This window comes from Anser brachyrhynchus (assembly GCF_964034855.1).
Source record: "Anser brachyrhynchus genome assembly, chromosome: 20".
Taxonomy (NCBI): Eukaryota; Metazoa; Chordata; class Aves; order Anseriformes; family Anatidae; genus Anser; species Anser brachyrhynchus.
In genome coordinates, this window is record NC_137713.1 from 10,068,846 (window position 1) to 10,093,877 (window position 25,032).

Here is a 25,032-nt window from a genome sequence, read left to right on the forward strand (position 1 = left end):
CTCCTCGTGGTGCGGGTCCACGTGGCGTGGGGACAGCTCAGCCATGCTGAGGAGCTGATGGTAAGGGGCAGGTCCGTGCTGGCAGCTCCCAGGCACTGCAGGTACGTTGGCCTGCTAGAGGAGCTCATTCTAAACATGAGTTTCCGAATTTTGCTCGGTAGCAGTGACCGAGTTCATTTTAAGGCACCTAGTCATCTGTCCGTAGCTGTTCCCCTGTGTTTCAGCCCGTCTTTGTCTTTGCTTCGCACTCCAAAGAGTTTTCGTTTCTCTCGCGTAGCCTTTGTGAGCTGACATTTTTAATGCGTATCTGGAGATGTGATGACAACAGAGGTTGCACCTTGCAGCATGGAGATGCCCGGGTCTTGTTCCCTTCAGGTCATCCATCGCTAAGCCCTGCAGGACAGGGAAGGTTGGGCGCAGGGCGAGGGTGCAGCGCAGGCTGCCAGCCCTGTGCACCCCAGTTTCCATCCTGGGGCGAGCAGAGCGCCCTTCCTGCAGGAAGCAGTAGGAGACATCTCACTGTGACAGGAGGAATGTGACTCAAAAATTGTAGGTCAAGGTGAGCTCAAGGGCGGTTCACACACCAGTTTCTGGGTTGAGCAGGTAATGGCAGTGCTTGGCGCCTGGGCTCGTGCATACTTTTGCAGGTCTGAAGTGCTAAGGGAAGAGTAAGTTTTTCCCTTTCTCATCTTGTGAGGGTAAGATGAGGGTCGTGGGGTGAGAGATGGTGCTCTGCTCTTCTGCTCTCCCCCTTCTTGCATGTAGCTTTTCAGGACACAGGCACATTTCCTTTCCTGTTTATTCTGAACTGATTGAATTTGCGATGCTGATCCCCTGGGAATCAAGCTAGTTTTGAATCTCTTGTAGTCTCACTGCTGTCACTGTGCACGACATCGCAGCAGCAGCAATGGGCACTGACCTTAGCCAGGGGAGACAGAAACCATGTGAGTTTAACCCGGCACAGCAGTACCTCCTGCTGTGTCACGGTGTTTTCTGGAAAGGGGTGTATTTGCAGCTGACCCAGACCCCAGTGGTATTCTTGGAAAGATCCTCAATGACTGCGAAGGGGCAGTCGGGACCTTCTGAGATGACCCTGGAGTGCTCGTAGTGGTGTGTTGTGAGCCAGGGCCTCCAGGGATGCAGATACCAAGGGCAACTCTCCATGGTGATAGATGGCATCATATGTGACTCATTGTGACATGAGTTGTCTTACATGAGTGTCACCCAGAGAAGAGACCATTTGTGGTTTTGGTGTGTGCAAGGGAGGAACCAGGAGCCTCTTCTCACGGTTTGGGCTGCAGTCGCATGAATTCAGGTGTGCGGGACATTTACAGGTACATAGCGTAGTAGATTGGTTATACCTGACAGTGATATTCATGAATGCATGAATGTTATTTGAAATAACACGGCTATGAAACTGAAAAGTGCTAAAAAGGTAAAAAAAAAAAAAAAAAAAAAAAAATTGGCATACGTTAAATATTCAAGAAAGAACTTGAGCTGTGCTTGCTTTGGCAAACAAATACATCCCCAAATGGATCAAACAAGTTGTAATGCAGAACAAATTGAAGTAGTAGGGGATTTGTCTCAGGCGCTTAAAATCATATTTTATCCTTTGCTTTTATATTACCATCTACTCAAGGAAAAAAAAAAAGTCTTTTGAAATAGTGATAGAAAAAAAAAGAAGCTGAGCAAGTGTTGTTCCTTCAGTGCTGCAGTGCTGCTCAGTACAGTATTGTATTTCTGTCCTATGCTTTTTTTCCAACCTTGGAACAACCAAAAAGATAGCTCTAATGTGCTGTACTGAATTGCTGTCTTTTTCCCCAAAAGGTTTGCAAAAATTATTTTAGATTAAGCAGGGTACAAAGTTCTTCTAATTTCTAGCACAGAGAATTCATATTCAATTTCTCTATCAAAGCAAAATGACAAATACAAAATGCAAGTGAAACCAGATGGACTAACTATATTAGGAGCGCCGCATGCATATTTTGTGTCACTTATTAGCATTCATTAAGTCAAACGGGGAGAAATAAGCTTTGCCTACATGTATTAAACCAATAAGGCTGGCAAGGATCCAAGCCTGCTCTTGTGGATTAATTGTTTTATAACTGCTTTAATTAAAATTGTTCAGTATATGATTAACCTAAAAGTTTTAATTTCCACAAAATTGTTGAACAAATGAGACATTAATATTTTACATTAACCGTGGAGAGAGTGCTCCGGTTCTCTGAATAGCTTGCTTACTGTAAACTTCAAGCCAGTGGCATGTGGAAAGGGTTGGATGCGAGTGGCTGGCAGTTTGGGTGAAACGTTGGCTGGTGGCAGTGAGCAGGCAGCAGGAGTGTGGGCACCTCTGCTGTGCTGGTCGCCCCTTGTCAGGGTCCCCTGCAACCTCTCCTCCCTCTGCTCACGGCCGGGATGCTGTCTGGTTGCCGTAGGTTGATAGTCACTGGCTTTTGCCCCTTTTTAATCGCCTGGTTTATCCTGGAGACTGACCGGGGTTTTGAGAGGTGTTCCTGCGAAATGGGCAACAACTGTCACAAGAGAAACAGAGGTCTGGGGACAGGTGCTGTTGGCACTTCATAAAGCTGCCTTGGGCACAGGTGACGTCCTTGCAGCGTTCACACCGCGGTGGCTGTTCTGCGAAGGCGGAAAGTGTCAGATCTCCGAGGTGCCAAACTCCTGTGGGGACAGAGCGCTGGCAGCTGCTGCGTGTAGGCAGAAGAAAAGCTGATGGCCTGTGCTGTGCCTTGCCAGGGGTTTGGGCACCTCCACCGAGGACACCTGGTTGTGACCTGAGCTTCTGTGAGCACCCCTATGCCGAGGCCTTGCGGTGCCTCTCGGGGCATCGGGACGTGCTGGGAGCTTTGGCAGGATCAGGGTACGAGACAGTGTGGCTTCGGGGCACAGATGTGTTCCTATTCTGATGGCTTACCTGCTTTACTGGAAGTATGGCGACCCTGAAATTGCAGGCGGAGGCGTCTGTTCTGTTGGGGTGACTGCAGAGCTGGGCGGCACCTCAGTGTCCTCCTGTTACAACCGCTGCAGCCCTGGGCTAGGCCCTGTTTCCTCTAATGACAAAAGGGACGGAGAGTTCGTCTGTAAGTTTTTAGGGGCCAGCTTTTGAAGTGGCTGGCATGCTTACAGTGTGCACAGCGTGGGTGTGGGGCCTGTGGAAAACCCATCTGCGGGGTTTCTGTGTGGGGAGGATGCTCGCCTGATGTGCGAGGGCCTTCACAGGCCCTAGTTGATGGTAGTTGGTGTCTTCTGCGGTGGTTGATGTCTTCTGTGGAGCTGCCTTGTGAACATCAGTGAAAACTGTCTGCATTTTGATGTCCTCTGTGGCCCAGGGGTGGGCCAAAAATAGAGTTAAGTAAAGCACTGGCAATGCAGGGTGCAAAACCTCAGCTTATTTTGCTGGAAATAGTACACAGCCATGGCAGTCTTCTGCTGTTGGGACCTCTTAGCAGCACTTCTGTTAAAGTACAGTTGCTTCCAGTTCAACTATATTATCTGGACTCTGAATGTCCCTTAGGGTACTTTGCTTTCTGATTGTCATCGAGCCTCTTGTACTTTCCAGGCCAGGGCGCACAGGGTTTCTGCCATGTCTTGTACCAGGAAGGTTTCCCAGGCTACCAACAGGAGGGTAGGGCTACCAGACCTGTGGTAAACTGAGCAGCTGGCCACGGTTCGTGGGTCAGAGAGAGCAGGGGAATCCTGCTGGTACTGGTAATAGATTTATAACTGCTCCCTGTGTCTTGTATCAGGTGGAGTCAGAGCAGAATCATTGGTGTTGATTTGTATTTCAGTTGTAGGATATTTGGATAAACTTGCAACATCAAGTGAATGAAAAATGGAGGGATTTTTGAGAAAGTCTGTGGAAGTTATCTAACTCAAACTGAGATGGGTATTGATTCCCGTAGGCTTCCTAGAAAAACATACGGAGGGTGTGTGTGCACACATGCACGCACACAGACATATGTGGTATGCGCTACTCTGTGTAAATACAGCAGTTTTCCTTTCTGTCACATCTGATAAAAGACTTTGTATAGTTGAATCATGTCGTACAGAATTATAAAAAGATAATGACCAGAATTTTCCACTTCAGTGCCCAGAGTTGTCTGTTGTTTCCTGTTGAGCAGTATGTGCCAGGCATCGCTGGAAATTGGTCTGTGGCTCTTGCTTGCTAAGGCCTGAAATTAGTGCCTGTGGGCCTTGGATCAAATTGTAGAAGTCAATTTAAGGGGTGAAAAATGGCTCCCTCTCTCCCTGACCCCCAGAGGGTCATGGCATGGGCTGCAGTGGAGGTCTTGTTTCTCACTTCACTGGCTGTCTCCTCCAGGAGCCACACGTGCATGATGGGCTCGTGCTGTGTTTCCTGGGAGTGCCAACACGTGTTGCTTGGCCATACAGAGAAAAAGAGTGCTCATTCCTTCTCCCAGAGCCCATTTCTCCAGGCACGTCCATCGGGATTCCTGTGGTTACAGATTTGGATGCTAGCACTGTTAGGGTTGAAGGGATTTGCTTTGTTCTCCAGGCTAAAAGGCAATGGGAAATTTCTGATGCAAAAAGTCACCCAGCTTGTAGAGCTGCCCCGAGGCGATTCGCTTATCTACAGGGTGCTGGGGCAGTTTTGAAGTTGTAGCATGGTAAATGCAGTAAATGTAAGCATGTCTATGACGTAGCTCTGGATAATGGAGCTCTGTATTTCCATGCTTCACCAATATTATGCCTGGCAATAGGAAAGAATGAAGTGGGGCTGGTGAAAGCCGCAGGTCTGCTTTCTGGAGGTGCACATGGGGAAGAGTTCAGGGTGGTTCGCTGCTTGAGGAGCCCCATGAAATGCAGCCGTGCTCCTACACCAGCCAACTTTCAGATGAGGGATCTGTCCAAGAGAGCTACCAGTGCAGTCTAGGATTTGTTGAATCCTCAAGATGATGAAAAGCAAATAACAAGAGTATCCGAGCATTGTCTTTTATACAGCAAGAGATGTTTAAGTATCTCTGTGGAGATTTTCAACCTGCCTTTCAAGTATGATAAAAAGGCCCATGCTATTTTCCTGTTATGCTCTTTCCCTTCTGTTGATATGCAGGAGAAGTAGCTGCAATCTGTTGTGAGGAAGATGCAAAATGAGTGCATCTCAGGAAGTTTTTTTTTGTTTTGTTTTGTTTTTTAAAGCATCTTTTCAGTTTTGAGACCACCACTTCTCATTAATGTGCAGCTTAGTCTTTGCTGATCCCATTGAAATAAAAGTGCGTCTATATTGAGAGTTGAAATGGACTCTGGGCCGTTTTAAGACAGGCTGCATGTCATGGTATCCTATAGGAGCTTAGAAAATCTTAAACTTGCAGGCTGTAGGTGAGTATTGTCATGCAGGGGTGTTACACCAGGTGTTGCAGAAAAGTCTCACTTGGTAGCAAATACCTTATGGTGTCTCATCGTGCCTGAGAGAGCACGTCGCATGCCCCTCTTTTGCATGAGGATACTGATAAATGGAGCAAGGGCAGAGCCTGGTTGAGTTGGATATTAAATGCTGGCGGTATTTCTGCTTTCTGTGCCTGAGGATCTCCCCTGGCAGCAGCGTCCAGCAGAGCGAGTTCACCAGGAGGAAGCCTTGCCACCTGTGCAGGTCTTGCCTCACTCAGGCTTGCTTGGGGACTGCGTTCAATCAGAGAGCTCCTGTTAGTTCACCGAACATTTTTGGTAGGAACTGGAAAAAGAAGCATTATTGTTCTTTGTAGTGCTAATTATTTGGACTGATATTTGCATGACTACAGTGGTGAGCCATCTAAGCAAGGGAAGTTTTGAGAGATAAAGGCCTTCCAACTTTCTTCTCTTCTCCTGAGCATGAGTTAAACATTACGTGTTCACACAGTTTCTACTCTCCTCCTGGATTCCACACGAGTCCAGGCTGTATTATGAGTATGCTGATTTATTACAAATTCTTCTTTCCGATGGCCACAGTTTTTATGCTGTTTTTAATGTAATACAGCCAGCTAATTCATAAGTAGCCATTGCTTCAATATTGTTGACATTCTCTGACAACATATAACGTGTGGTTAATCCTGTTTCCTGCAATCAATATGGTAATAGTAATTAAGTATCTGAATTATGAAATACTTATGTTGTTTATTTTTGAAATCACACAAACTTCCTGCAATTAGAAACATAAAGCTAAATTATTGAATATCACATTAGGTCTTGAGTCCAAGGCATCCACACACTGAAAAGCCATTTTTATTTTTCTATCAAGATAGCAGTAATTTGGCTTAAAATAGACGTGTTTTATTTGATCTTTCATCAAATAGCTAAGTTCCCCAGTGATTTTTCAGGTCATCTTCCAACTTCCAGAATCCCAAAGTGTGATGGGCCAGCTTCCACTTGCAGAGCTGAGATCCAGGCCAGTTTGTACAACTGGTCTTTCCACCTGTGGGCACATTTTCTGTGGCAAACCAGAAGCTTCCTGCCTCTGTACCCCCAAGGCTGCATCTTCCCTTGTGGGCTGGGAGCAGCATCCTCTTCTTCAAGTGATGCTGTAGCCACAGGCACCTGGATGGCACAGCAGGGGGATGGGACCATAAATTCAGTGTGCGGAAACCAGACCTCACTCGTGCACGCACCTCTGTGCAACCAGGTGATCTTATCTCTTGAACTTCTGCTCTGCAGAGACTGGTAGCAGGAGACTGCAGTGGCCTGGGCGTCAGTCTGGCTGTGCCTTTACCCCTTGCCCCCTGTACTGAGAGCACAGAAGGTGCTCCCGTTAGTTAATGTGATGCATCCCACAAAAAACGTGTTTGCAAACCTGGCTTGGTGTTTGGTTCCCTGCAAGCGGGTTAGCAGAAGAACCAAATGTTTGGGGACTCCTGTCTGTCTTGTACTCATGTGGGTTGTATGTCTGCTCAGAGCCCTCTCTGCAGGGGTGCAGAGTATGCTGTATTTCCACCCTGGTTGCATTTTTGGTTCTTGAGTTCTTGCTTCTCTTTATTCAGCTCAAGATCTGTTACTCAGTTCATTTTGTTCCTGACAGGTTTTCATTTCCTTTATAAATATATAGCATTTTTGTTGGCCTCTTGGCTGTGAAAAGGATTTAATACATTGTTTTCTCCACACTTGCTTTTTTTTTGTTACCATCAAAGGCTATTCTTTCTTTTTCTCGTCCCTTGAATAATCACTGGAGACAGTAATGGAGTCTTTCTGCAGAGCTGCATGCTTGCAGTACATGGTAATAAATATTAAGCTCTTTATGAATTGTAGCAACTTGTGTTTTTATTTAAGTTTTAGCAATTGGAGATGGCTTTTGACTTGCAGACAGAACAATATGCGCTGAATTTTCCAAAGATTTGCCTGCCGAATATGCAATATACTTGTACATACAGGCATTTACGCACACAGCTCCTCGCTTTGCAATGCAAATGTATGATCTGCAAGTACAATCTGGGCACTTCTGTGCACAAGAAGAGTGTGGCAGGATCTGAGCACAGCTCCTGAATTCCAATCCCTCTTCTTGCACTGAATTCTGTGACCAAAGGCAAAAGTTGCTTAACATACTCTGTATCTCAGCATAATGCTCTGTAAAATGGGGGTGACAATGCCATTAACATCATGCAGTGCTGCATGGAGCTATGGAGGGAGGCTGAAACCACTTCTGCCTCTCAGTAGTACCTTTCCTTAGGGAAGCGGTGGCAGTGAGGTACCAGGTAGCTCACCGTGGGACAGAGAGATGCAGACATTGGTTCTGGACCAGCTCATTTCCAAAAGGGTGATTTGGATTGGTCCTCAAATATAAACCTTGTGCTAACAAACAGGGCACCAAAAGCCAACAGGAGAAGTTTCCATCACTTAAAATCCAGAGTGGAAACACTCCACACCGAACAGGTAAACCACCCCGTGCGGGGCTTGCAGCCCGGGTGCTGCTGCGCAGGGAGCCCAGGAGCCTCCCTGCAGGCAGCGGCTGCCGAGGAGACTTGTGCTGCCCAAGCCAGGAGACCTGCAGGAAGAAAATGATCAGGGGAGAAGAAGTTGAGGAATGTAAACTCGACCTTTAAGTGGTTATTGGCTTTAATATTTTGAGGTGGACTTGGTAGGAAAGGAAGGGATTTCTGTTTGCATGCACTATGATTTATATTTTAAAGTGAACTGCATCTCTCTTGTGCTAGAAGACAAATGTGCTCTATCTTCAGCTGGTGTTATCTGTTGCTTTTCTCTAGCTCATGCAGAAGAGATGTCTGCGTGCTCGAGCTGGGAGCTGTCTTTCCTTAAGGGATTTGTGGCATGGACCTGCGTGTCCGTGCAGTCCTGCAGTCATCAGTTCATTTCCATTTTCCTGCACCATTCTGCCTTTTTTTCATGTCACCTTCCTTGGAGTGTTCTTCCTACTATTTTCTTTGCTAGTTTAAACAGTCCGTAGCATCTGTTCTCAATTTTAGAAATGTATTAAATTCCATTCCCGGATCTGTTTGAAGCACAGGGATCAAATACACACACACCCCATGGAACAAAGCAGCCTTTTGCCATTAAAATATATTATGCCTGAATATATACTTGGGAAAAAAAAGCCAGTATCACATTTACAACGTGGACCAGAGAGTAGTTGGGTGTACACCACCCATCCCGATGGCTGGAACGATTTGCCTAGATTGAATCGGGTGTTGTGTCCTGTCGGCTGGGGAGGCGGCGAGGGGCTGTGAGCAGGCAGCTGAGTGCGGGGCATCGGGACCCCAATGCTCCCTGTGTGGCTGTGCCCAGGCTGGCGGTGTGTCCGTGGGCAATTCCTTAATGTCAGGTTGGCCATCTGCAAAATGCAGTCAGTGGTGTGGCATTTCTGTGTTGTCAGAGGGGTGTGAGAGCTGAAGGAGCTCTCGTTGCCTGCTGGAGTGCAGGGACTCAGTGCAGAGCTTGCAGAAATGAATCAGAACGGCTTAGTGGAGAGAAACTGCTCTGACTTTAAGCACCTGAGGATGTGGGGGAAGAGGAGGAGAAAGGGTAACGACTAAGAATATAGACAGTGAATGTGAGAGCTTGGTTTATCTGATGGGAGGAGAGAGGTGGAAATGATTTTTGCGGTCTGTCTGCCACTCCAGCACAGATTGGATCGCTTGAAGGATCTGTACCCGGGCAGCAGGACAGCAGATGCCTGAGCAGAGCCAGAGCCCAGCTGTGCCTCGCAGGTAAATGGCTTGGCATGGTCCCTGCTGAGAGGGCAGCTGGATGGTGCTGCCAGGTACCTCCTCTGGGTCACTTATGTCCAAGGAGCCCTTGCAAATAGCAAACTGCCCTTTTAAAGCATCTTTAGGTGGCTGGCTGTTTGTCTCACTTGATCGCTGCTGCAGAGCAGAAAGCAGTGCAGCAGTTTTTTACTTCCTCTGAGATGCCAGGTTGGTACCTTGCTCGTGTAGCAACCTCACCCCCTCTCCAAATGTGGGGAAGGGTACGTACGGAAGCAGAATAAGTGGTTGCCTTATCAAAACACAGCCTGTATGAATTGCCTTTCCCTCCCTGCTTCTGTTCAGACAGGACTTTTGACACCAAGACCACCTGTGAAAGGAAGGAGAATATGAACTAATCTGGGAGGCTGTTGTGCTGTCTGAGCTGCCTTCATATTGGTGCAGTTTTAGAGGGAGCAGCTCAGTGTGTGCTAGGCTTACTGGAAGACACGGCTGAGAGAACAGAAGGTGTCTGTGATTAAAGCATTAAGGTTTGCTTGTGTTCCAATTTCAGACCCAGCATCTGGCTGAGGTTGGGACTCTGGAGCAGGAGGAACGTAGTTCTGATACGCAGATGGGTCTCAGTCTCTTCTCTTTGAAGTTTTTCTGAAGTTCCCATGTAGCATCCCATCTCAGTACTGATTGAGCATCAGCAGATGTTTTACTTTTTACCTTTTATATACATGATGAGTTTTTTCATCTGGTGATCCCAATTAATTAAGTCTTGTAGTACTGCTTTGAGTTATATGAAAGCTGGCTGGATACCCTTGCTACTCTTGCTCCCATCTGATGTTAAACTTGCTGAAGCAGTAGGTAACAGACTCAAACCAGATTAAAGCTTTATTATTCACATAGATGTTAATCATGAGCAGGGATTCTTTGCACACTGTGAAACTCCACATTTCTTGCTGGGCTTTGAAGGGAGAGCTAGGCTAAAAATAAAGAGGATGAGTTATTACTGTGTCCTTCAGGGAGTGGGTTAGCTGTATTTTTGAAGAACCAGAATGAGCACTGGAGATGTTCTCAGAAAACTCATCTTGGTTTTCAACACTCTCTGTATGCATTAAGATTGTGTGGGGGTACCTCTTTTCCAAATACTGATCTTAGGTCAGAAGCAGATATTGCTAAATTGGTTAGAAAAAAGGAGCTGCTTCAGAAAATGAAAGAATTGGACATTTATAGTCAAGTGTGCATACGTGCTCTCTGATCGCCTATATAGTGCCCTCGTGCATCTGATTATCTTGAAGCACACGAGTTGTACAACTGGTTTTCTTTAGGATTTTTCCTTGTGCAGAAGGCATTCTTGGAACATGCATCATCTTCCAGAATGGAGCCCTTCCAAACAGATTTGCTATAATGGGATACATCGGAGAGAATATAAACACAAGAAAATAATGACAGGAAATACCTTAGATCAGCAATCTGAAACTCTCACTTAGAAAAATTACTCAGGCACGTCATTCATGTCATAGCTTTCCTCTGAGAAATTTGCCTAATAATAAAAGTTCCCCAAACCCGAGGCTAAATGCCATTTCATTCTTGATTCTTCTCTACCTCTTGTAAGAGTATTGTTACAGCCAACGCAGTGGTTACTTTACACAAATACCAATGAAAGTGCAGTAAGGAAGAGGCCCAACAGTCAGAAGTTGGAATCGAGGCATATGTCTTATCAGTGGCTCCTGTTAATACGGATTTCCTCCCTCAATTAGTGCTTGTGAGCTATTATAGGACTTCTGCGGTGAAATACGGGGAATTGGATTAAATTTCTTGTTTGACTTGTCCAGCAATGGGTGGAATCTGGGGAGTGATTCTCTCTTCCCTTATGGCAAATCTGAAGCTCCAGTTTGCACGGTCCTGGGCCCCAGGAAGGTGATTTTGGCTGTTCCTCACAGCTGCACACATCTGCTTCTGGGAGGCAGCCTATGTTTGAATTTCCTGCAGGTCCCATTGCATCAGGGATTTGCAAGTGGTTTCCTGCATGGCTGGTTCTGCTGCTGCACGGACTCAGTTTTCCCCTGTCACCATCGCTGCTCCTTTGTGGCTAAGTTCATGCCGTTAGGTAAGAGCCTGTCGTGGGAGCTTTCCTGGTGGTGAGACGTGCGTCTTGGTCGAGTCAGAATTTCCTGTTCTGTCTCCTGAGGAAGTCCATTCCTGGCTCCCTGAGCTGCTTCATCCCCCTGGAACCTGCCTGTCCCCCGGTGTTTAACACGTTGTAACCCCCCCAGTACGATCTACGCGGCCCCGAACCAGGGAGGGACCAGCAGCCTGCTCAGCGCCTTGCTGTGCCTGGCGTGGTGCTGCCCGCTGGCTGGTGATGCCGGTCCTTCTCCCTGCTGTTGGGTCTGATGTGGATAGCAGGTTGTGTGTTTTTCTCAAGTGTGCTAAAATTAGGTTAAGAAGAGCAGCCTGAGGCCTGGCCTTCCAGAGTTCAGGACAGATCCTCTAAACCTCCGGGACACTGACCTATGGGCTCTTTTTAACTCCCCGAAAGCTTGCCTCGTTAACATTACCTGTCTCCGAGACTCTCTGATTTCACAGGACGGATTACTGTTTCACATTAGGATCTCAGGGTATGAGGCTCATCTGGTCTCCAGAAGAATTCCCCTGTTTCACGCTCATTTGCTTTGCCATCCCCCTGCAACGTGCGGAGATGCAGCACTGGCAGAGCATTGGAGGAGAAACCTCTGCTAAAAGCCAGTCCTGCAAAAGTCCTGGGTGTCTCTTGGACGTCCTTTGTTTTGTTGTGTTGCAGGCTTCAGGTTTGCTTCGTAAACTGCTCGAAGAAGGAAAACCTCTCTTTCCTGCAGCAGCAGGGACAGATCTCACAATCTCAGTGGTCAAGAATAAAGCAGACTGCCAACAATCCTCCAGCCTCTTTGAAATTTGATTACATGTTTCAAGCCTAGCCCTGTGAAATACAATAAAAGCCAGTGGGAGACAATAGCAGGGCTGAAATACTGTGCTGCCACCTGCTTTTACCAGTTCATTCCACCTTTTTGAAGAGGTGTTGGCTTGGTGAGAGATCGGCCGGGAGCCTGCTATGGCAAGGCCAGAGCAGAGAGGTCTGAGGTCCTGGAAGGAATTACACCTTTCCAGCATCTGTCCTTGGAGCACAGGGAATTTCTAACCTGGATTAATAGTGATGAGAACAGAGGATCAGTGCGAAAGGGTGACAAGCATGTGTATTTGCAGTGTACTTTTAGGCTGTTGGTGTAGGTGTGTGATCTCTTGCAAGCCGTTTGGCAAGCAAGAAAATGGCTTCAAATTCAAAATCTGGAAACCGGGAGAGGTGATGTCCAGGTGTATTATCCCTGGAGGATTTGCTTGTGGTTCCAGAATTCCTTAATCCAAGCGAAGGTGAAAGAGCAGCTGGCATCCTGCTCGTGGTGTTTCCGAGGTCTGGGCGCACCCCAGGCTGCAGCAGCAGGCAGTGCATGAGTTGCAGTCGAGTCACTACCGCAGGGAGCCAAGGAATTTATTTAGCAAGTCTCTTTTCATTGTTCTGCTCTCTCATGGCTGCTACGGCCTCTTTCCTTCAGGGTTATTTCTGTGTGTCGCTTCCAGCCTTAGTGCGGTGGGGTTTAGAAGCCTTCTCTCCTCCCACACCTGTGAATTTGCCCTCCTTTCCCCAGCCCCGATCCTTCCCTGCCTGTTTGACAGCATCGTCGTGTTTGGCTCCCAATATGCTTCACGGATCTGTTGCGGCTCCAGTTTACGCAGATGAGCTTTAGCATAACAGAAACACGCATCATCTATTTCCTTATGTTAGCTGCGGAGAACAGAAAGGGTATTTCCCCATCTCCCCTGCCTGCAGTCACTCGAGTTACGGCACCTGGGGGTCTCCCGCTGCAAGCGGTTGCACGGGCTGCCCCTTGCTCGGAGCCATCGTGCCACTCGTGATGGATCGACTCTGCCTTCTGTTTACACCAGCATTGTCTTTCATGCCCTGTTGCTATTTGTGTTTTTTGATGAATGATTAATTAGAAAAATAATCATTTGTAAATTGTGAGTGAACCAGACGTTTGGCCTTGCCTGTAGGGAAATGGAGTCTCTGAGCTCGGCGGCAGCGTGCAGCCTGCTCGCAAATGCGGGAGTATTCCCAGGCTAGTGATGAATTTACATGAAGCTCCCTTTCAGCATTTTAATGACTGTTACAGCTGAGTAACTAATGAAAGATATTAACAAACAGAAGAAGTAAATATTTAATTTTTCTATAACATTTTTTCAGCTCGTGGCAGCCAGTATTTTTAGATGTGTATATATAGGAAAAAAGAAGGTAATTTCTGCCCCAATCTCTTCATCTCTGCCCTGAGTGCAAAGCTTGCTGTATGTGTTGGACATGATGAACGCCTCTGCGGAGACATTTTGCTGTGAAATGTGCTGTTACTCTGCCCTGTCGTGACAGGCTGCCGTCAGCGCTTGATGGCTGTGAGTTAGCACGGCCACGAAGCCATCTCTGCACCAGAGATCGTTGCAGTCTGTGGTCCCCTGAAGATGAGATGGCCACAGCAAGGTCATTCAGTAAACTGCAGCGATTAGTGACTCCATCAAGAAAAACTGCTGAAGGCAGCAGGGAGCAGTCATTTGAAATGTCTTAACTCTGATAATTTACCTTCTTCCACCCTTTAGCATTTTGCCTGCTCCCTTTGCCCAAAAAAAAAAACCCAGCTGGGTACGATTTTCTCCGAGTTCTCGTTATTCCCCAGCAAATTCTCTCATTTGGCTTTCTCTTGTATTCCTCCGTGGCTCACCAGGAGGTGATGATCTGGTGTTACTGGGATTTGGGGTCAGGCTGAGGAAGGCTGTCCAGCCTGAAAGCTGGGCCGCAGTCCTGGCCCACAATAACTCCAGGCATGCAGGGGAGATCTGAGGGCAGAAGGTGTCTAGAGGGAAGCTGTGCTGCTGCAAAACAGCAGGGAGAGTATGGTAGAGCTCTTTGAGGTGTTTATTACTAAATAACTGTGGAACTGTCTGTATGACACACCTGTGGTTTGTAGTTTGGTGTAGGGTGAACCCAAGATGCACAGCATGGGGAGGTGGCTAGTCTGACCATAATGCCCTGTCTGGGATGCCAGACCAGGCACAGGGACACCGTGTCCTCGTCCCCACGTCACCTCCAGGCTTGTGCTTGCTTTGCCATCCAGGATCGTAGCAGCAAAGCCCGTGAGAAGTCCCATCCTGCTCTCGAATTCAACCCTGTGCAGTTAGGAAGAACTGGGGGAATTTTTCTCAGGTCCAATCTCTGAACGAATGAGCCAGCTGAGATCTTCATCTCTTAGGCACTATGTGCTTTAGCAGGGGAAGGAATAAATCTTTAAGCCTGCAGGAACTTCATCAAGCACTTATTTATGGAATTTGGCCAACATCGGATACCCACTATGTCATTGTGGTTTGCCGTGCAGGGCCCCACGTGGTGTAAGTCTCTTGGGGCCGTCTCTGGCTTTGTCCTTGTTTTTGGCAGAACCCATCCAGCCTCCGATCCCTGCGTGACCGGGATCCAGCTGCCTCGGCTCTTCTCGGCTCTCATTTAGTTTCCTCAGCCTGCCATCTTTTACAGCCAAGAAAAACTTACGCTAAGTGATCAAAAGCGTTCATCTGGATGGAGATATATATATATATATATATATATATATATATATAGTGAGAGAGCGTGTGTATTTTTTTTTTAAAGAGCTCATCAGAGTAGATCATAAAGCCAGAGTGAAATACAGTGAAATTTCCCATTAGAGACAGTGTTTCTTAAACTGTTTCCCAGGGGATTGCCTTTCTACCTTCATCTGCACTTAATTGCCTCTTCTGCTTCCGTCTGTGAGCTTTGAAATATATGAGAAAATGCGAGAACAGGGACTTCCAGGGGCAGGAGACAAGATGGGGACTGTCAGGATCAAACCCACCACTTCTGAGAGAGGCGAGGGGAAAATGGAGGCTTACACGCCCCAAATGCAGTATTTCACGCTTGCATTTGCAAAGCGGCGTGGACGTCCCCCCGGCGGGGCTGCTCTCGGCCTCCTGCTCCCGCTGCAGCCCCCTGCCAGGGCCAGCATCTCCCTCCTGCTGTGAGAGCTCCTACACATCTCCCGTCCCACACCTCCCCATGGCACCTCCTGTGGTAATAAAAACTGAGCTGAGCGCCATTGTCCCCTTTTTGCTCTGCTCTCCAGACCTCCATCTCCCCTTTACACGTCCTGCTGACTGTTCCCCTTCCTGTTTCCTTGTTTTATGTTTCCTGGGCTTAATCTGCCTGTCCTCTGCTGGACCCTGTCCTTGCCCAGTTGGAGGTGGTGATCCCCGTTTGCTGTGGAGGGCACGGAAGGTGCAGGGGCTGCTGCTCCCTCCGGCGACTGTCAAGTGAAGCTAAATGCAGCTGGGCTGGCAGGCAAGGAGGAAGGGTTTTCTACAGCTCTGTGGTCAGGCTCGACAGTCTTTGTCAAAATATTGTCATTACGGGTGTGAGATGGCTCGGTTTTATGGCATTGCCAGCTCCTTTCGTGATGTGCAGCTCCAGGGGCAGAAGCACCCTGGTTATTAGCTCTGAACCAGGCAGGGGCTGGCGTAGAAGGAGCCTCAGAAGGCAGCATGAGCTGCTGCTTCTTGGCTGCCTTCGGTTTTGTGCTGCAGCGGTTGTTCCCTGCAGGGCTGGATGTTGCCTGGTGCTGAGCTGGGCGGTTCGGCAGAAGGGCTGTGCTGTGTGGGGCTGGGCCTGCTCCTGTCGGGACTGGGCTTTGTGCTTAACCAAGGCGAGTTATGTGCAGAGTGTAACTGGCCTCTGCCTGGCTGATTTCTGTCCCGTCACAAAACCTGAGCCCATGCTGTCACCTGGGAGAGCCCACATGAGAAGTGGGGAGAACCCTAGAGCTGCGTTCTGCGTAAATTAATAATACTTAAAAAGAATAAATGGCAAAAGCCTCTCCTTCCTGCAGAGAGCAGGCACCTACCAAGGCTGTTCCCCTCCCTAAACAGCCTTAGGAAGGTTGTTTCTTCCTTTCTAAAATGCTGAAGGGGATTAGGTTGTATAATGGAGTATTCAGCTGTCAGCTGATTTACGGTGAAGATGCAGCTGAGTTATGGGAGCTGTTAAAATCCCTGTTAAACTACTAAACGTTTTTAAAAACTCATATTATTTGGCTGATAGAATGTAAAGGTCTAATGGAGCTATTACTTTGCTCTATATAAACACACGTTTGGGCAAGCGTTATTTATGTCCGCGCTAACTGTTGTGGGTTGGAGTGACCCGAAGCCGTGGGCACCGAGCGGCTGTCCCTGCACGCCACGAGGAGTGGCCCGGCCTGGCGGGCGGGCGGATTGAAGCCCTCGTCCTTGGGAAGCTGAGGAGTAGCACTGAGGCACGCTTGGGTCTGGAGGTGATGGTTTTCTCTTGATTCACGGGCTTTGTAGGAGATCTCGTCAGAAAGCAGCAGCCCTGTTGTCCCAGGGCAGCGTGGATGCAGCTTCCCTGGGCTTGGCTTGAAATGGGGCCTAAAAGCGTGCAGGCCTAAGTGAAGACTTGCAGGGTTTATACTTGCTTTAAAGGGGAACAGGGGGCATTTGTAGCCTTCTGAGACTCAGTTTTGTATCTGCTTTTACACATTATGCCCAGAGGGAACAGTGGGAAGTCAGTCAATTTGCCAAAGAGATTTACGGTCGGGTGTTGGGCCTCCTCTTTACCTGGTCCTTTGCATCCCAGCAGAGTCACCGTGACCTCCTGGCTGCCCGGTGTTACAACCACCACAGGCAGGAAAAGTCCACTCCTGAGAAGTAAATACAGGAGCCTTTGGCATATGATGTCCTGTAGAGTACAACATTTCTGGGTCAGCTGTAGGCACCTGACCGGAATGCCCTTGTGTAACATAACCCCGTTCAAATACTGCTGGATTTGGTGAACTGCAGGTGTGCCTGCCTGGGATATCGTCTTTGTGCTGACCGCCCATGGCTGACACAGAGAAACAGTGCACAGCGGCTTCCCATTCAAAGAACTAAATCTTAATTCTTCAGGTTTTCTGGACCATTGTATACCTACAAAAGGTTGCAGTGTTGCGCTGTGTAAATTTGTGGTGGCGTACAGTAAATATTGTGCTTTAACGGTTGCAGGTCTGACATTTCTGTTGAGTTATGTACCATAATGTTTGAACACGACGGGTTGAATTTTGATCTTAAATACGTGGGTGCACTTTACTGCACGCCTGAAGAAAATTGGTCACTAAACTTGCAGGTTTACTTGTGTGCGCAGTCAGTGGTTGTTTGAGGCATCGGGGGTTACCCCCAGAGGTATGACATTAATTTTCAGGTACAATAAACAATATTTCAGCCCTGACTGCCTTGGTAGAAACTTCGTCTTCCAGCGCTAGATATTGAAATGTGTTGCAGGATTGTATTTAAGAAGGGATTTGTTCTGCCTGCCTCTTTTGTCCAAAGGAAGCTCACGCAGTGGTGTCCAAGCAGAGGCGATGCAGCAGAGTGTTGTTTTGCCTGAATGGTGCCTTGAACCCTGCACTGCAACTGGAGATTGGAATTGTTGTCAATTATCTTACAAATTCCTCATGTAGATCAAAGAGATTTCTTTTTCTTCCTGTTTGTCTTTACAAGCTGGACAAAGCCCTGTCTAAATGCATTTATCACTGACTGTTTTGGAAGGGGACTTCTGCACCATTTTCTTGTCTTCCTGCAAGGGGCTGTGCAGGCACAGTCTGTCGGGAGAGGGACAGAGGCTGGTAACAAGCAAAAGGAGGCTCGGGAGGGGCGTGTGACCGCCAGCTGAGTATTTGAATTTCCATTTGAGGATTGCAGTGGTTGGGAATTGCTCAGTGCAAGGAAATCTCTGAAGAGGCTGCAGAAACGTGGCTGTTGTGACACTTGTGTTCTGCGGTGAGCTGGGATGGGAGTCCATCAGCAAGACCAGGAAGGTGCTGCTGGCAGGAGCTGCTGGACCCTTAGCACAGGGTCATCGAGACTGTGTCATCAGCAGCTAATGGGGTGTTTGCTCCTCTGTTATTAACATATTTCCAGACTTGTCTCCCTGTTGAATCAGGTCTGTCTGGAAGAGCGTGAAGTCTAGAAGCAAAGTAGGAGCAAACCCATTTGATCTGCAGCCCGAAGCAGGCTGTGGTGTTAATCACTTCATGCTATTAGCTCTGTCGGTCCCATTCAAGCCGGGCTTCAGATGAACAAGTTGGTGTCAGAGCCATCCTTGCCCTTCTTGCTTGGATTCAGAGACTGCGAAATGATAAGTAATGTATTACACAAATTTAGCTCTTCTTTTTGCTCTCCTGTTTATAATTGTCAGAGGTTTGAGCCATCTGAAATAATAAGGTTAAGTGGCCCTCTCTGCCCTTAAGTGAATGGAAAAAAATATAGCTCTGTGAGACTCGGGCTGTTACACCTCGACGGGGAAGAATCTGAGTCATTTGAAAAGCCTGCTAAATTATCCTGCTTAATGCTGGACACTCACAAGGTGACTTACAGCGCTGAAAAACCATAAACAGCAATAGCTATGTCTGTGCTGCCATCCAGAAGTGGGATTGCCCCATGCCTGTATCTGGGTGGTCAGTAGGAGTTATTGCAGGTGGGTTCCCACGGGCAGCATCTCACCTGGGGAGCGGGGTGCTTGCTCCACAGCCGGCCCCAAGCCGATGTGCCTTCGCTGCTGCTGGTGCCCCAACTCCTGCGCCAAGCCCGGGCAGTTGAGCTGTGCCCAGAGGCCTCCATCACCCCTGTAGTTTCAGAGCGTTTGTTTAATGTGGGAGCCTGGTCAGGTGTCAGCAGGCATCGCTGCCTGGTATCGCTGCCATCGTCCCTCCAGGCTGTAGGGTACCCTGCTGGCTCAGCCTCGGGGCTCCCCATGTCCAGGGATGGGAGGAGCGGAGGGCTGTCTGTAGCTCTCCCCTTGGTCCTGGTAATTGCCGCTCCTTTGCTCAGCAGTCAAAGGAGGGAAAGGTTTACTTTAACATGGAGTTGTATTTTAGATGCCATTTTGCTCAATTGAGCAAATGGTGGATGAAGCACAAGTGGCTGATTTGAAGTTTGGTTAAGGACTTGCCAGCATATGTTCTTTTGGTGAAAAGAGAGAAAGGCTGTTACTAGTTTAGATCCAGAGGAACATGGAAACTGCACTGAGAAGTCATCCTTCTGCTTCCATTTTGATCTGGCCTTAAAAAGCAGCGAGTTTTGGCTTGGCTAGCCATCTGTCTGCTCCAGGTAGGGGCTCAGGAGAAGAAGTGTCCTTTTGCCCTTGAGTCCAGAGTCTTGGAGAGGAGCGAGCTGTCCCCAGCGCCTCCACACAACGCCGTTGATGCCAAAGCTGATTTATGCTAGGTGAGACTCTGGTTCAGGGAATCCAAAAAGGGTATTTCCAATGGGATGCCTTTTCTGCACGCTCCTCTGTTATCCAAATTATCTGCAATTACAGAAATTCCTGCTTGCAAACGTATTTGCTAGAACATTTGGGGAAGGAAGGTTCAGAGCCGGACTGAAATAGACTTGTTAGAGCGGTGCTCTGCTGTAACCGCTCCCCCACTCTACAGAAAAGCTTCTTCAGCAAGCACATGAAATAAATTGGCATCGTTACTCAGAAGCCAGATGGAGTAGAAATCCAGATTAAATAGAACAAAGTCAAATTCAAAGAAATTTAGAGCGAAGGCACAGCGCAAATGAAAGGCAACTTAGCGTTGCCCTTAAACTGAACAATCATTGTTCCCCCACATCCCCCCCGAGCTCTGATCACCCCCGTGGGAGTTTCGGTATTGGGTTCGTTACAGTGGTGTAAATGAACCCCTCCTACAGAACTGAAGATTCAACTCCCAAAGCCAATCAGCAACATAGGGATCTAATTTCCCCTCTGCTGTCTAAATAAAATGCTGCTGCAGATGGAAGGCTCCCTAGAAGCTGCTTCTGGACCGCTTCCACCTTTTTATGAAAGCTCCACTCAGACATGGTACAGTATGCAGTAACATAACCCGTCGAGTGCCGTGATCCCTGGAAAAATGTAAAGGGGGGCGGGGGGAGAAGGTGGGAACGAGCTTTGAGATTCAGGGCTGGGAATAACTGTGGAACAGCAAAGTATTAATATTTCAGAGGCACGTTTTGCTTTGCAGAATACAAGGGGGCTTGGGGGAGGAAGCAGATGGAGGGAGCCGGGTACACGCTTCCCGAGGAGGTGGCATTGTGTGCGCTGCCTTGTCACTCGGGGTTCTAAATATTGAAACAAAAATACAGAAAAGAAAGAGGCTGGAATTTAAATTTGACGATTTGCAGTTGGGATTAAGCTGGAGCTGTTGATATTGGTCTGTGTGGAAGTTTCAGTTGGGTTGGATCTCTGCGAGCCTTCGCGCACAGGCACACGTGCTCAGCTCCTGCAGACACCGCAGGGGTTAGCGCCGGTCCGGGGCCGTCCTCAGGGCTCACGGCACAGAACCTGCCTGGTGTTAGTGCGCGGCCCAGGTCAGAGCAGCTCTACAAATGGCACGGCAGCCACCTGTCCATGAGCGCGCTCAGTTTCTGAACTGTGCAGAAGTTCTTGTTTGTGCCCTAGGATACATGTGGGCAGTCCCCTGGGGAACAGTTTACTCCTCTTAAGTGCAGACCTGCAGTAACCACTTTGCAGGTGATGTTTAGCAGGACTCCTCAGGGCAGCCCTGATCCTCCAGTTTGGTATGGCTCTCAGATTTACACTTTCTGCCCTGAGCTGATTGTCATCTGGACCTTTAATTCGTGTGCCCTGTGTCCGGTGAACACCGTTCATCTGAGCTGCAAGTTAGCTCCCCAAGTTGCTGATGCTCTGTTTGGTCCGTAGGTACCACTGGCTGCCTAGGAAGAAATATTATTTTCTCTTAGGATGGGCATAACGTTGACAAGACCCGCTGGGAGTTTTGCCTGAACACGGAGGGACTGGGAGATGGATGCAGAGAGCTAAATGCCAGAAGGACCCAGTCCAAAGTCTACTAAAATCAGCAGAACAATTCCTAGTGGATGCTGTGGATATTATGTGGGGTGTGAGGTGGTGAACACGTTGGTATCAAGTGTAACTGGTCTCTTAAATCTCTGAAAGTGAATCCCCCCCATCTTGTGAAACGAAGCTGTTCGAACAGGGGTCACCCTGTTTTAGAGAAGTCGTCTTAAAAGCTGTTAATTAACCTCCTGCAGCTACAGAGAAGCCCCAAATGCCCTGTGGATTACTGCTCAAGAAGAGGACTCTAGGATTTTGAAATGTCTTTGAGCGGCGTACGTGGGAGATAAATGTTCTGTGGCCGCAGCGTGGTCCTTGGAGCCCCACCTGGTGACCGTGTGCCATATCTCCTGGCTGGTTCCTCGGCAGAGGGGTCTTCCTGGTGTCCCAGCCACCGGGCTGGCCTTCGGTGGTGAAATTGCACATAAACATACACGGTCTGAAGCTCAGCCTTGGGACTGCTCGCTGTAAACATCACATTGTCCCACAATTTACATTAATGAGAACAATTTACATTTATATAGCTCCTTTCATCCCGAAGGATCTCAGGGTGCCTCACCGACTAAATACCCACGGCTCCGGTGCAGCAAGGCGAGCCTGATTGTGGCACAGCCAGCCAGGCAGGAAAATCGCACGCCAGCATTGCCCGATTGTCCTGGGCTAGGGGTGTTTTTGGCACGGTGGTCGAATCTGCATCCTCTGTGGACCTGGCTGGACCTCACACCCGAGCTTGGCAGTCTCGTGCCTTATCTGTCTGCGGCAGGAGAGACCAAGGAGACCTTACGGGGGTTTCCAAGTGTGGCAGAAGGCTGGGGGACCAAAAAGAAAAGGTCATCCTCATGAGCAAAGTGCTTTAAATGCCCCGAATAAAAGTTTCTGCTACTGCTCCCTGGCACTAAGGTGCACCTGCCCCGTGCATCTCCGGACCCTCAGCAGAGGGAGGTGAGTACTGTCCACAGGGACGAGGAGAGGGTTGGATGTGTCCCTTAAGGCACGAGGTAGGATGTGTCCCTTAAGGCACCGCCACGCGCGGGGAGAGCTCGTGTCTGCGGAGCTCGTCCCCCCGAGCTCCCGCACCGTGAGCATCTCGTTCGGGCTCCCTGCTCACCGCCACGCAGCTTCCTGCTGCGCTCAGCACCGCTGTGTTCAACACGGCCTTCCTCCTCCGGGCGTGTTCCAAAAGAGAGTTTTAAATATTCATTTGCTTATTTTTAAGTGTATATTTTAAATGCTACCAACATTTCCAGGGAGCGTTTGTAAATGAGGACTCTATTAAAGTTATTTTAGTGCATTAATTCATGAGGCAGCTTCAAAAATTCATGAAGTGTAATAGGACTTTGTGCCAGGAGGGACTGGGGCATCCTTGCTGCACCTCCAGAGCGGAGCAGACATTTTGTTACAACACAGTAACTCTTAAATGGAGTCTCCTGATCTCAGCCGTGCTGATGAAGGTACTAAGACAGGCTGCAGAGGTGCTTTATATGTCTTTAAGACGTCCTCGTTTCACCAGCCTTAATTGTGATCTATCTTCAGCGGGGATTAAGCGGGCAGCAGAAATACACCTGGCGGGCCAAAGAAGCAGCGGGGCTGTCCCGAGGTGTGCGGGGCGCTTTTCAGCTCTTGCAGCGGGACCGGTGTGCTGTGCACCCACTCGCAGCCTCGCAGCCGCTGACCTGCTGAAATCAGCACGGCCGCGGTGGGCTGGGGTTACCAAGGGGTGAAGTCAGCCCCAGTGCAGGATTAGCTCTGTCAGGCTCGATGCTGTGGTGAACTAAATGGAGCAGATTGCACCAGGAGGCCAGCCTGCACTGGTGCGTGCTCCTCTACACCAAGAGACCGGGCAGTGGAGCTGGGCTTGGTTGAAGGAGCAATTCTGTGCAGTCACTGGAGCTATGTCGGTGTAAAGTGTGTGCAAAAAAGGGGAGAATTCGGTCTCTGTCCTCAAAGATGGGTTAAACTAAATCAGAACAAGGCGTTTTTACTTTGCCACGAGCAAGTATCCACACGTGGAATTATTTATAAACAGCTCTTCAGCGTCAATTCATATGTAGACAATCTTCCTTGCTTCTTATCCCGTAATAGGATCTCCCTCTAAATATTAAGCTGCATGTTTGGATGCCTGAAGTGGGGAAGAGCAGAGTGTCAGATTAAGCGAAGGACCAGACCAGACCTCCTCCCGATCTGCAGCAAGGAGCGGTGTTGGTGCTGTTTCTGTCCCCAGGTTTCTGCTTCACCTGCGGTGCCGGGCTGGTGGCGAGCGTGCTCCTTTTGTGCACCCTTAACGCAAAGTGCCCCTCAAAAAGGGGGAACAAATCTCTCTGGGCTCTTGTTTGTCTTTTCCAGGCAGCTCCTGGCCCCGTGGTCTTTGAGCAATACTTTCCATCAATACCAGCGGGGTTGGGCTCGGGGCTGTGTAAGATTTAGGGGTACTCCCCCCTCCTCCCATTAAATCGTGTGGTGATTATCCATTAATGAAGAACCAGAGGTTTCTGAAAGGGAGGATGGCTCTCAGTTTTTCAAAGCCGGGGGGATCTGCGCAGCTTTGCAGGTTGCAGACAGCTATAAATGATAATGGAGAGCGCGTTAAAACCCTGTCTCCGTAGCCTGGCTCTAATTGCTCTTGATTTGCTGCTTGATTTCGTGGAAGACGCTAGGCCAGAGCTCTCAAATGTGTCCGCTAATGAGTACCCAGTCTCCAGTAAAGCAGGGCCCGGCGCACGCTGGGCTGTTTGTGTTGTCGCGCTGTCAATAAAGCTCCCATTAGGGGTGGGCCCTGCCCGCAGCACTTGCATCCCTGCTAGCCAGTGCATAAGGCAAGAGAGCCGTGGTTATCCCCTTTTAGAAGTGAGGAGGAGGCAACTTCCTTAAGACCTTACAGCAAGTCTGTAAAAGAGCTGAAAAATGACTTCTTAACCTCCTAAGCCCTTCTTTATCCCAAGGCTGTCTTTTCTATCTCTGCAAAGTCTGACTTTTGACTTGCTGAGCATCCTTCTCCATCGCACATGCACAAACCGGGAGATGGACGACCCCAAATGCCGATGTCTCAAAGCGCCACGAGTCTTGGACGTGGGGTTACGGCGATAAGACAAGCAGGACTTAGGGTGGCACTGGAGATGAGATACGGCTCCTGGTGGCCAAGCGCGGAGGCTATCTTGTGAAATGCTTTTGTGCAACAGGAGAGGGGTCAGGAGCACCTGTGTCACATAGGAAAGTCAGTGGGGTCTCGCCTCTGAAACGGATGCATTCAGTTCAGAGGGCATTTGGGAAACATGGGAATTAGCTTTTCCATTGTGTATTTTCTGGTTTTCTTAAGCCCTCTGAAGTTAGAGGAGCAGAAGAGCTCCCGAAATATTTGGTCTGCTGAGTGATGTGCGATGAAGGCTCGCTGGTGTTTGTAAAGTGCTGCAAGTCTGCCAGAGGCGCACAGCCCGTGCAGCGGGAGGGAGCAGTGTGTGCCTCCGGTTCCATGCTACCAGGAGGACGCAGATGAGCACAGAAACCAATTCTCTTCATGTGTCAGCAAAGGAACTTCGTTATTTCTTGGAGGGGCTTTGTGGCAAGCTCTAAAACTCACGTGCCTCCTGCTTTCTCTTCCCCTAACATCACCTCTATGATGCGGTTGGTGAGAATCCGCCAAATTTTCCAGGCCAGAGGAAGGCCCACGCAATAGGGCATTTTCTGCAGTGATTTAATAGTGCAGATGATGTGTGGATAGATTATTTCTGCAGGAAATATGCTGCAGTATTTTCTATCAACTTTTCCTGTTTTGGGGAGCTTTTGTGTTGTTTTTAAAGGGGGATGGAGTGCTACCTGTAAGAAACAGAGAAGTGTAACCAACAGTTTTATTATCCTCCTGGTACTGGCCTCTTCTGTCTTTACAAATGCTCTAAAGCC

General features: G+C 48.6%; 1 protein-coding gene and 1 long non-coding RNA gene across 6 annotated transcripts in view; both read left to right on the forward strand.

Annotated features, from left to right (window-relative positions):
* The window catches only part of AUTS2 (activator of transcription and developmental regulator AUTS2), a 761,884-nt gene that overhangs the window by 40,752 nt on the left and 696,100 nt on the right, over positions 1-25,032 (forward strand). The window lies entirely within an intron of this gene.
* LOC308180684 overlaps positions 1-25,032 on the forward strand; it is a 117,237-nt gene that overhangs the window by 31,623 nt on the left and 60,582 nt on the right. The window contains exon 2 of the long non-coding RNA XR_013941126.1: positions 1-25,032. This exon is cut by the window's right edge and continues 60,582 nt beyond it. This is a non-coding gene — a long non-coding RNA (uncharacterized lncRNA).